This window comes from Zonotrichia albicollis, chromosome 3, assembly GCF_047830755.1.
Source record: "Zonotrichia albicollis isolate bZonAlb1 chromosome 3, bZonAlb1.hap1, whole genome shotgun sequence".
Classification (NCBI taxonomy): Eukaryota; Metazoa; Chordata; class Aves; order Passeriformes; family Passerellidae; genus Zonotrichia; species Zonotrichia albicollis.
In genome coordinates this window covers 104754704-104767906 of record NC_133821.1, presented here as the reverse complement: position 1 = coordinate 104767906, position 13203 = coordinate 104754704, and the positions used below count along the sequence as shown (strand labels likewise).

At 37.9% G+C, this 13203-nt stretch overlaps 1 protein-coding gene across 4 annotated transcripts in view; it reads left to right on the top strand.

The window, feature by feature from the left end:
• MEI4 (meiotic double-stranded break formation protein 4) overlaps positions 1–13203 on the top strand; it is a 137270-nt gene that overhangs the window by 44773 nt on the left and 79294 nt on the right. The window lies entirely within an intron of this gene.

The window sequence follows — 13203 nt, the reverse complement described above, 5'->3', positions numbered from 1 at the left end:
AAAGACCTTGTGGTTTATTGAGTAGATTTTAAGCTCTTTTTGGAGTAAAAAAAAACAACTTACTTGCTTTCTTTCTAGCACTACCAGTTACTTTTTTTACAAATACACTTTCTGTACCTTATTTTTTCATGATGGAGATGTTTTGACTGATGTCACAGTTTTAAAAGTCAGTGAAAAATCTGCTTCACTGAAGTGGAAGCCCTGATCAGGCATTGCTTTTTCTTCTTAAACCTGAAACAAGTATAAAAGCATGTCTCTTAGAACATTCAGATCAACCTTTTTTTTCCTGCTCATGAGCAAAGAATTCAGGAGTGAAAGAAAAAGACAAAGGATTTCTCTGTAACAGGAGAGAAAGGCAGGGTGAAAAAAAAACAAGACAAAACAATATAAAAGCCCCACCATTTCTCCTTAAAATCCATAGGAGACCAACTCTCCCCCTCACTTTGTGTTTTGTGGATGGAGAGGTTTGAGCTGATTGATGACAGAGTTGGGTTAGCATAAGGACCATTTACTGAAGTGAGGAAAAGTAGCTCTTCAGTCAAATACTTCCATATCTTTTGCTTTTTCCAGTGGCTCCTTTGTACTGTTTTCTGCAACAACATCACTATGTTGATTACTGCTCCAAGAAGATTATTACTGTAAAAATGTTCAACTGACAAAGATTTCAGAGTGGGTATTATCAATTTGTGTGAGTCAGACCTTTGTTGGCAAAATCTCAATGGAATTGCAAAATACAGTTTTCCAGCTCGGCAGACTTGTACCAGACACTTACAATGCTATGCAGAATGCCAGTTCCATGCATCAGGGGAAAGGTTTTCAGCATGTTGCAAAACAAACAAACAAACAAACAAAACAAAAAATTGTGTTCATCTCAGAAGATGCAAAACAACTGTCTGAATGTGAATGAACACATACACACACACACACACTTATCTACACATGTGCTCTAACACACATGCAACATCAGTCAGACTTCTAATATCTGCACTCAAAATTGCAAAGAGGAACTGTTTGACACAAGACCATACTCACAAATGCCAATACTGAACTGAAAAGATGAGGATATATTTTTTAACTGTTCCTCTTACTGTCAGCACCAATATAACTGACAGAGCTACCCTATCTCTCATCAATTAATTTTTTAATTGCTGTAGGTGAAAGCTAGATTTAAACAAAAGCTTTGGAGGCATGAAGTTTCATATAATATTTCAGTAAACAGCCAGTTTTATCCGTTTAGATTTCATTCACTTGTGAGGAAAGTATAAAAGATTCTGGACATTTTATTTGAGCTGCTTACAAGAATTTACAGATCAATTGTAAAAATCAAGTTATAACAGTATTGCTGATACAAAAAAATTAAAATTAGTGAAGAAATTTACATTAAAATGTCCAAAGCTTCCAAGAATTTTAGAAGATTGGATTTCTTCTAAAAGCCTTTTTTCTCAATTTAGCAGTGCTCAATAAAACTGAAAAGCTATTAAGCTAAGTGAATAAACTATCAGAAGGTATTCACTTTTTGATGAGTCAGCATATCGCGTTGTAACAACAGCCCTGGTGTCAGATTAGGAAAACTCATAGGTCTAGATAGGATCTTAGAGGAGAAATTTCAATGTCAAAATAACAAATGGTTTCCATGTAGCTTTAATTTTTTTTTTTTTTTGCTTCCTTAAACTATATAAGGAAATGAAATTTTATTCTCTCATATACCAAGGAGGACGTAGGCAAGTTTAGCAAAAATATTCTGGATAGATGGTTATACAATACTGAGTATTGCAATAGGATGTGACATGCTGCACATTGCAAATGACATAAATCATTAAATGTTTTAATGTTGAAGGCTTTAAAGTAATTTATGCAATTTACTGGTTGGTTCAGAAGTCAGTGTTTCAAGATTATTCTTATACTGCTATGAGTTGTTGAACAATGTCAGTGGTCAGTTCCCTTCTTTTCCCTCTGCCTTATTTTGTGGTTGTCATTAGCAATTTTGCTTAATGCTTCATTGAACGTCCATTTGCCTGTTTTCTCACTATCTAGATATATTTCTGTTCCCTGTAGCCAAGTACCCACAGAATGATATGAATACTATTATCTTTAAAATGTAATGTCATTATGAATACTTGCTTAAATTAAGCACACAAAAATTGTTTGGGTTCAGAGGCCAGTGAATAAGGAGTCAAGCCAATCTCAGATGCTATTATCAAAGTCCTCTTAGTTTTCTTAGGTTTGTACATATACAGAATCATATGATTGCCTTGTTCAAAAAAATACTTGGATCACATTCATAATTTCTGTCGGTTTTGTAATAGTATACACTCCACTTTATCATCTTAGACAATTAAGAAAAGAGAATTGTGGGTTTTGTTCATCACTGTTCAGAATACAAAATTTACTCCAATCTATTTGAAGTTTTATCTGAAAATTTTAGCACTGAGTGATTATTGAAATACTCACAGAACAGAAAGGAGAATCCTATAAACTCAATTAAAATGGAAACACAAATATCAAGCACAAAAAATCCCACAAACTGTCAATTATTCCTTTAACATCATCCTGTTCTATTAGGCAGCTGTGAAAGTAAATTCCTCCTTGTTGGAGGAAATACCAAGCCATATGCTATTACTGTACCCTGTGATTTTAAAGAAGATGCATAAAGTCAAAATGTTTTATTCCCAAAATGTACCTGACATTTTATTTTTCATTATGCCTGTTTGTATGTGTAACAAGATTTATTTTGATGAAATGAATGGGAAAAAATAGGACAGTAGAAATAAAAAGTGAAATCAAGACAAAAATAAATTATCTATATTTTATTAGTTATTATAGTATATCAACATCTCTCTGTAAAAATACCAAATATCCCTGGCACTGTGATAATTAGGTGATTTTTGTGACAAAAGATATATAGGAGGCACTACTTCACCACAAACTGTATGGGCTTTCATTGGTGGTATCCAGTCTTCTCAGGTCCATGCAGCCCAAAGTCCACCTGGAGAGAAGCTCCAGTTCCAGCTGCAGATCCACATCTCTGGGTCCCCTGACCTGGTCACTCTTGTCACATTGTCCTGGGGTGACGTTATGATGCTTGTATATCTCCATTCATCTGTTCTGTGCCTTTAAGACCGGCCCTGAAGAGTGGAAGTTTTGTTTGGGTTTCTCTTATCAGGACACAGAGACAAGCGGTACATAGGGCTGTTTTTTTTTTTTACTTCCAGCTTGGGCTTGCTGCTTTTGCTTGCTCTCTTTTTTCTGCTCTTGCTTCTGCTCTGCTTTCTGCCTCTGCTTATTAGCTAGTTCTAGCTAAACAGTCCACATTGCTTCCTGGACTGTTTCTCCTCTCCTGTTCCTGTGACCATCTCGAACCTGCTCCAGACTGGGACCTGGGAACACCGAAGGTTCGGCTGCAACGGCTGGCCCAGCGCCGGAGGGACTGAGAACAGAGCAACCACCCCGAAAGAGACTTTCTGATTTTGCCATATTTCTCAGAGCGGTGTCATTGGGTATTGTTCATTTTGTGTGCTGGGGGGTGCGGGGCCAGTCAAATAAACAGGTTCTTTCCACCTCTCTCCGAGGAATTTTTCTCCCGAACCGGTTGGGGGGAGGGGCCATGTGGGTTTCGCTTTCTGTAGGGGCCCTCCTTTGCAGATTCTTTAACAAATTTGCCCTGAACTAGTACACACATGAAATCTTCAAGGCCAGCATGAAGAAACTTGTGCTTTTCTAGTGAGGTAGGACAGGAGCAGTAAGTCCTGCCTTGGGCTGGTGCAAGCAGTGTTTGTCATTTTTATATCATGATTTCCTTTCATCACCTGTTGATGCAAAGAATGTAATTAGACTAATACTAAATACAAAACCACCAGCCATGAGCAGTGTTATTGTAGTGTAAATTCCTGCCAGTGAATGGAGGATGGATGAACAGAGATATTTTTCTCCTGTGCTTTGTCTTATTAATAATATCAATGAGCAACATCAGTTGTCTTCTTAGGCAGGTTGGAGAACACAAGCAACTGTGCCTGCTCATTATCTCATTTACCCAAGTAGTCTTTGCTAAACAGGCACATATTCTTGTATCCTCACTGCACAGACAAGACAAGATTGATGGAGATAAAAAAAAACAAAAAACAAAACAAAAAAACACCAAAAAAAACCCCCAAAAAACCCCCAAAGATAAACCCAGAGGGACCACAGGTATTTATTTTCATAAAGTATCTGCTTACTTGAATTGAAACCATTCATAATAAGGAATAAGCAATTCACTGAAATTTGAGCATTAGACATCAAACCAAGTCTGTTTTATCTGTTGAAGTAAACTGAAAAGAAAATTTCACAGTGTCTGGCACAGTCAAAGGTGAAATCCTTCCTCTTCATTACCCTCCCCCAGATGCTTAGACCTTGTCTCCAGGAATACATCACGTGAGAAACTTGTCAATTATCAAAACTTTTAACTCTAAGACTGCGATTAGACAGAAAATAGAAATATGTTTCAAAAATAATGCAGTAAAGAACTATGGCAGTAATAAAAGAAGCCTTACGCTTCCTTTCAATATTTCCTCATTTTAGTTATTGGTTTGCAATATCAGCATCCCATTACAGTCTAAGCTACAAAGACTTCAGGATAATAGATCTTCCTTTAGGCATCAGTGTTTGAAGGGAGGACAATTTAATATTCTACAATCAGTGGAACTGTGTGGGCAGTAAGGAAGAGGGGCTTATCTGTAGATTTACTGTGAAACAATTATGCTTCTGCAAGCTCTAAATCCTTCTCCTACTCACAATTAAAGGCATAGATAACTTCCTAATGTACAGCAGCTGACAGATCAGATGATGGAAAGCCAATATCTATCACTCTCTGTTTACTTCTTACTTTGTATGGGAAAAATCAGCCATATGCAGAATTCATTTGGGATAAAAAGAGCTTGGGTAGCAGAGCATAGTAGGAAACTGTTTCATCCATCAACTCTCCCCAGTAAGACAGGACTGGATGTTTTATTTGCAGGGCAGAGGAGGAGATACCAAAGGAGGAAGCAATCGGTTCAATAACAAAGGGAAAACTCTCAAGCAGAATTTCAAGCTCTTAAATGACTTCCTGAAAGGCCCTTGCACAGCTCCTTACTGGTTCTTTTGTTTGTCCTCAGAAAGGCAATTGCCAGAAACTTGATTTCAATTTGAAAGCTTTCATTTATAAAGAATGCAGCACCAAAGGAACCAACCAGTGTGGCATACTAACCGGTACAGTGAATCAAATCTTGAAGACTTTCTTCAGAGTTGTTTTACAGCCTATAAAAACTCTAGAAATCAGACCTGGCAGAATCTTTAGCACTTCAGGAACCCCAGAATTTGGCCTGCTGGGTTTACCTGTGAAGCTCCTGCCTTTAACTTTTAAACAGTTTGTACATCCAAATTCAGTTTATGTCACTAGTAAAATTAATCCAATCCACCAACAAAGCTTACATTTAATGCACATTACTGTTCTCTTACGTCAGAGAAAGCTATGAAAGTGATCCTGGTGAATCCAAAGCATCCTATGACTCTCCTAAAGCTCTTTAGAGGCAGAGAGACTTGCCCACTGCAGGAGGAGGGATTTACTGCCTGCGAACTCAACATCTGTGATACTTAGATTGTCAGCTTAAGTACTTTAAAACTTTCTTCTGTGTCCTTATTTTTCCCATTAATCTCTTATCTTATGCAATATAAAAAGAAGACTGACAAAATAAATTGTGCAAGTAGGAATCCAAATGAGTAGTTTGGCTTGTCTCCAAAATATCAGTAGAAACATCCCCATTTTCACATTACTTTTCAAATTTTTGTATTCTTTCTTCTCCCCTTCTCTTAAATTACAGGAGATTCCTGGCTGATCCTTACTTGTCATAAAGATTTTGCAAGGAATTTTTGAATGGAGATTTAATTTAGGATGGCCAGTAATAGCTCACTTTTGTTAACTCAAGCACAGCATCACCAGCTGGGCAAGGGAGGGGATTGTCCTGCTCTGCTCTGCACTGGGGCAGCCTCACCTCGAGTGCTGGGGGCAGTTCTGGGTGCCACAATGTAAGAAAGACATTAAACTATTAGAGAGTGTCCAAGGAGGGCAACAAAGATGGGGAAGGGCCTTGAGGGGAAGCTGTGTGAGGAGCAGCTGAGGGCACTGGGCCTGTTCAGCCTGGAGGAGACTGAGGGGAGACCTCACTGCAGTTACTGCTTCCTTGTGAGGGGACAAGAAAGGGCAGGCCCTGATCTCTGCTCTGTGGTGACAGTGACAGCACCCAAGGGAATGGCCAGAAGTTGTGTCAGGGGAGGTTTAGGCTGGATATCAGGAAAAGTTTTTTAACCCAGAGGGTGGTTGGGCACTGGAACAGGCTCCCCAGGGAAGTGATCACAGCACCAGCCTGACAGAGTTCAAGACATGTCTGGACAATGCTCTCAGGCACAGGGTGTGATTCTTGGGGATGGTGCTGTGCAGAACATTGATGGACTCAGTGATCCTTGTGGGTCACTTCCAACTGTGCATATTCTGTGATTCTATGACTGAGGAGACCTACACCTTCCACCATCTGCCAACACTTCTGGGCCCTGATGCCTGATATATATGTGCAAATCTACATGAAACAACTTGCACACAGAGTCTGCTTGCCTGGCCCAGCAACTACACAGAAGCCTGATAGATTCTAGCTAAGAGCTGGAAAGCAGCAGGTCCTCTGGAGGAAACATACCAGTTTCCTGGGTGCTACCCCAAAGGCCCACTGCTCTAAGGGGTATGTGAAAGGAGCTGAATCAAACCAATGAGAGATCTTTCTTGAAAGAAAGAGTCTATTCTTCTCATCTCCTGATAACCCAAGCAACACCTTAACCTCCAAAACATTTACCTAAGGGGAAACGTTATCTGTCTTCAGAAAATCTGACAACTTTTCACAGTGTTATATCTCAATGACTGAAATGAAGTCAAAACCACTGCGTCAATTGTGCTCCTTCAGGATTACATTTCAGTTGCAGTGAGACTGATGCAAATAAGTAATGACCATGGCAGATACTGGTCAACAAGTAAGTTACTTCCTTTTTATTCACTGACCCATAGCTGAAGTGACTGGAAATCACCCTCCCAGAAAACGGTATCAAAAAGCAGGTTCAGCTGTTTTCATCCAACTGGCTGTTTATGTTTAAATCTTTGCAGCTGAGTTTTGGGGTTTTTTGAAAGAAAGGATGCTTGCTTTGATCTTACAAATGTGTATCATTATTTTTTAATCAGTTCAATTGTGAATGTGAGAAGCATGTTTTTGTGCTTAAACATATTGTGCAGAGACTTGCATAGAGGAAAACAATAAAAGGAATTGTAACAATTCCTGTTTCCAGTTTCTGTAGAAGAAGTTTCTACAGTTACCTCCATCCAGTTTCAAAGTCTTGGTGTTAATTTCAGTTGTTATTATTAGTGACTATTTAAACAAGAAAACACTTTTTTATGAGGCTTTGGGGGCTTATTTTAATGTTAGACATCAGAAGACAATGACCTGTTTTGACAGATTAAAAAACATAATTTAAAATGAGATGCTACTGTATTGGATGTGTCTGAGACAGGGCTAGTTTCCCCATTGCAGCCCTCATAGTGCTGTGCAGTGTAGGAGATCTAGAAAGGTGTTGATAATTCAGCATCAGTGCTGTCCGTCTAAGACTCCCCTACTGAACCCAGTAGATTGGGGGACAAGGTCTTGGGAGGGGACAGCTGACCCAAAGTAACCAAAGGGATATCCATACCACAGGGCATCAGTTCAGCAGATGTTCTCAGCAGAGTAGTGCAGCATTTGTCTTCCAAAGCAACTGCTATTCATACCAACGCCCTACCTGTGAAGTGGCTGGATATTACCTGCAGATAGGAAGTACAGAAGAAATCTTTTGGTCTTCCTTTGCTTCCATGTACAACCTTTGCTTTTGCTTTATTAAAGTGCCTTTACCTTGAATCATGAGTTTTCCTGCTTCTTATTTGCTCCACCTGTATCCTGCTAAGGAGGGTAGAAAACAGGGTGTCTTGGAAGGCACCTGGCACCCAGTCCAGGTTAATCATCACAACTATCATATATTTTTAGCATCTTTTAGAATCAAAGGTGCATTTACACTTATACTTTTTGTCACATGTTTTTTGGCAGTATTTATAACTAAGAACTCACTACCAAGCAGGACTGCTTACTTTTTTCTCTCTCTTTGAAATATTCAGCAGATTGTTCTATGTGCTAATCATCATGCAAGAAACTTTAGCTTCTAGGTGATCCCAGAAAGCACGACTCAAACTAGGGGAAAATAAAGAACAGCATGTGAAACTTTCCAATGCACAGATTTACCCTGTAGGTTTTGTGGAGGCTCAAAATTATTTTATAATCTTATTTTTTCTTTGTTTTAAATTGAAAAACACAAATCCATGCTTTATCATTTTTTCATTTTAGTTTGAACTGTTTTAATCACCTAGCAATCAATCCAATGTTCATTCTTTTCTGATATTAATAACTCAGTATTTCCTTTAAATTATTTCCTTTGACATCTCACTGTCTAAGCCCTTATAAAAGTCCAATTTGAGTGGCATTTCTGATTTTATAATTTTTTTAGATTTTCCCATATTTGACAGGATTTTGCGAGGTTTCTGTGAGCTACTTAGATATTTCACAGGGGCTTTCTTGGCCTTGTGGTGCAAACTAACTGCATCACAGTCATTCAAACTGTAATTTAAGCATAGAAAATCTGTATGGGATGACATTTGACACAGCACTCAATAGCAACTCTTTCAGTTACAAATGCTATACTATCTTCTGAGTTCTGTTAGAAAAATATAAATCTCCTGAAAACGTGCAAAAATTTAGGTTGGAGGAATAATGGTTTGGACACATGTAAAAACCTACTCTATTTAATTTAAAACCAATTTAGCATCCAGTTTTTCAAAACTGAATTAACATCTCTGATGCATAAATATACATGTATTTGGAAAATATAAATAGTGATATTTTATATGGCTACAGCCTGACTTACAGCTGTCATTTCACCAAAGAAGGAGAAAAAAAACATTGCATAATTTCAACCCATCAAAATAAGTCCTCTAGCAAAAAAAATGAAGCAAGGTTCTGTAAAATTTAGTTGATGAGCTTTGATGGTAATATAAATGGAAAGCAGCCACTTTTGAGAAAGGCAAATTAACAGAAACCAACTGCTCTTTGATGTCTCCAAATTCTTTGTTGCTTTAAGTTCTCTGTCAGCCCTATTGAACTCCTCCCTTTTGCTTTACTGAAGACAGTTTAATCTTACAATCTAAATTTAAAAGCGTTTGGTATTTTCTGCTAATGGAGTGTCCAGGTGACTTATCTCCTGTGGATAATTAGCTGAAATCACCTAACTATGATCAGTAATGCTTGGAAGGAGATATGGTTAAAAAGCATTACTTATATTAGTAAAGACTATGTGTATAAATTGCATTTTTCCTTTGAACATAACAGACAAGAAAACTTAGTGGATGATCTTGGAAACAAATACTACCACACTGAAGAAGGCTAAATAAATGATCATTGAAGAAAGCAAATAGGTTAAAAAAAGTTGGCAAAACTTAAGTCCAAGTTAGTTGCTAATCAGTATTTTTCTTAATCACATGGGTCAAACAGGGTAACTGACCTCATTAGATAGGGTGCTGGTAGAGAAGCTGGAGACAAAAGTTTAGTTCCCTCACTCTGTGGCTGATCTCCTGTCTCACTCTGTTCAATAAAATTGAAGCAATGGCACATTCTTACCAAAAAGATACAAGCAAAACAGAAGGATCATATAATCATAAGATTATAGAATAGTTAGGGTTGGAAGGAACCTTAAAGATCATCTAGTACCAAGCCCCCCACCATGTGCCAGGACACACCTCACTCGACCAGATTGCTCAGAGCCCCATTCAACTTGATTTTGATGGGGCATCTTCAACTTCCCTGGGCAACCTGTACCAGTGTCTCACCACCCTCACTCAGTAAAGAACTTCCTCCTGATATCTAATTTAAACCTACTCTCTTTTAAGTTGAATACATTCCCCCTTGTCCAATTAACAAAAGCCCTTTTAAAAAGTTCCTCTCTGTCTTTCTTGTAGGCTCCCTTCGGGTACTGGAAGGCTGCAATTAGGTCACCTCAATGTGCTCTCTTTTCCAGGCTGAATAAACCAAATTCTTTCAGCCTTTCCTCATTGGAGAGGTGCTACATCCCTGTAATCATCTTTAGAGGTGGCCTCCTCTGGGCTTGTTTCAATAGGTCCATGTATTTCTTATGCTGAGGACCCCAGAGCTGGACACAGTACAGGAAAAATACACTGACCAGGACTGAAGGACGATGATTTACAGCAGTAATGAAGAGCTCAACAGTGTCTACAAGCTGAAACAGCACACAATGAAGAAAATATATGCCAGCAAATAAACTCTAAAAAACATTCTAACAGCCTTTCCCACTGCACTAGATGAGAGACAAAACTGGGCTAGGTAGACCCTGTGTCTTGCTTACTGAGGTGTGCATTATGTTTCCAATGTGTGCTTCCCTCCTTGGTGTTACTTGCTACTTGACTTACTAGTTAGAGAGACCCAGGTTGAAATGTATTGATTGACAGTCCAAGGAATGATCTGTGGGACATTGGGACCATCTCTTTGGCTCAGTATTGACTTTAAACGGAATGAATTCCCAGAGCATTCAGGCAGTCTACCTGATCTGTTTTCCACAAATAAAATGTAAGTAGCAAGGACAAGCTCATCTTCATGAATATTGGCAGAACAACTTTTAGTCCTGAAAACAAGTGTACAAGTAATTCCTTATGAGGAAAGAGGGTTTCTTAGCATATGAAGAAATGCCAGTGGCAGCACAGGTATCTTTAGTTTGACAGTACTTCAAAAACTCTGGACAGTGTGAAACACTTAAAAGCTGCAGCATTCTAAATGTCTGAAGACATTTAATAGCAAAAAATAGTGTTCTGAAGGCTACATATATGAATATTTCAATGAGGAAACAAAGAGGAAAACATTTTTTAATAGAACCTCACTTGCAATGGCCACAATTCAAATTGAGAAGGTATTTAATTTCTATTATGACATACAGAGGTTTAAGAACATGATCTGTTGTGCTAATATCGTTCATGTTTGTTCATTACCCAACAATAAGTTATTATCAAAGGGTAGAAAAAAATCCAGTCTGGCTAGTTCTGAGATATGGAATACAAACAAACAGATTCCTGAATACTTTGAAAAATGTTAAGGTTGCCCTTTTACACTCCAACTCATGTAGCTTTTATCTCGACATATATCTGCCTTTGGCATGTTTGAAGAAATCTGGTTTTGAAATAATCAAGTTATGCATCTTAGAATTGCCTGCCCTGGTCACAAATGTGCCACATTGCATATTTATTGACAGACAACTTTTCTCTTGAGAGAATTATATTCATATGTGCATGGCTCTCAATGTATTCCTTCACATTATCTGTGTGTCAGATATGAGAATAAAGCATAAATAATATATTAGAGTTGAAGAGGAAATAAAAATATGAAAGCTATTGGAAAAACAACTCCTCTCCAAATGCAAGGCGCATGGGAATACAAGAGGATCATCTCCATAAATACATTTCTTCATCCAATTTCACCTTAGGTTCTCACACATCAGTGCAGAGCACAACTTCTGATTAAACTTCAATTTAATTTTCTTACAGACCTTAAGGAAATTATATACAAAGCACATATATCAAGTATCACATGCACTCCACAGAACTCATATTTCTTTATTCTCAGATATGAATTATCCAAGTAACCTACATAAGAATTTCACTCTGCTGAGTTGCTGCTTTCATTGTTTCCCAAATCCTTGAGACAAGAAGTTATACAGTCAATCAAGCTTAGAGAGCAACTGAATGTCACAGCTGAAATGAAGAACTGTGCATTTATTTTACATAACTGAAAGATCAAACACTGAATTATTTCAACAAAAGTCTAGAATTTAGTTAGAACAAAACTCAATAGAACTTAGTTAGAAGGGAATTTAGTTCACTTTATGAACTACTCTTATACAGTAGTTTCCACGGATTTAAGTGGAATTTGAAGTGTCCCTCCCTTTAATAGGGGTTTTATGATGTTGTAAGTCATGGCATCTATGTCTAGTCCCAAAATTATGCATGTAATAAAATTTAGGTTCACTTTTATTGCAGCCAATTCCTTTTAATCGCTTGCTTTTCTCATAATTACAGGGTTTAGCAATCCTGGTTTTGGTTTGGTTTTGTGGGGTTTTTGGGGGGATATTGTTTTGGGGTTTTTTAAATTTTTTTATTTTGTTTTCCACTCATTCAGCAGAAACATGATTAAAGACAGCAAAGATATTTTAGTATATGGGTAATTATCTCTTAAAACCTTCTATGGAATGGCTGTTTGTAGCAACTTAAGGGCACATGCAATTTTCTCCCTTTAAAACATGCACAGCCCAATCTTTCTAGTTCTAATGTGAAACCTGAGTCCCACACACAGACTTTCAGATTTCTGGACAGCTGCATGAGGACATAACTTCTACAGACTGATTTGAATTTCAAATTGTATCACTTGAGTCACATCATGCAACTTTTAAATGGCATCTTCATTTGTACCTACTGGTACTCACATTTGTATGTCACAACCATTTCATATCGGGCGTGGGAGCCATGGTAATGTGACCCTCTCATGCTGCAAGCAGATGATCTTCTCTGAAGCAAAAGCCCAGCTGCTGGGAGAAAGGATTTATGTCAGTCCATAGCCCTTCCCTGATGAGTGCCTGGAGCCACAGGAAGCACAGGTTAAGCGTTCCAAAGCAGATACAATATTGATTACAGCTACCTCGATCTGTTAGAATTATCTACAGCCCTTCAGCTGTAAGGCAGAGCAACCACTGACCCAGGATATGTGATGGGATTTTTCTGAGGAAAGGAAAGTTTCATGTAAAGGAAATCTTAGGAAGCCTGTTGTTATAGTTGAAACATATTCATCAGATAAATAAAAATACCTTCTTTGCCTTTTTACCACACATTGGTCACCCTGTCACTTCTGTACCTATCTATCCATCCATCTAAAAGCATATATACTTATATATATTTGGTAAATGGATATCTCTATAAATGACCTATTCTATTTATACAGCATTTGCATTAGAAATTCCTTTTACTAGTTGAAAATATTTAATGTTTTCTCAGGAGTGTTTTTTTCTTCTCCAATC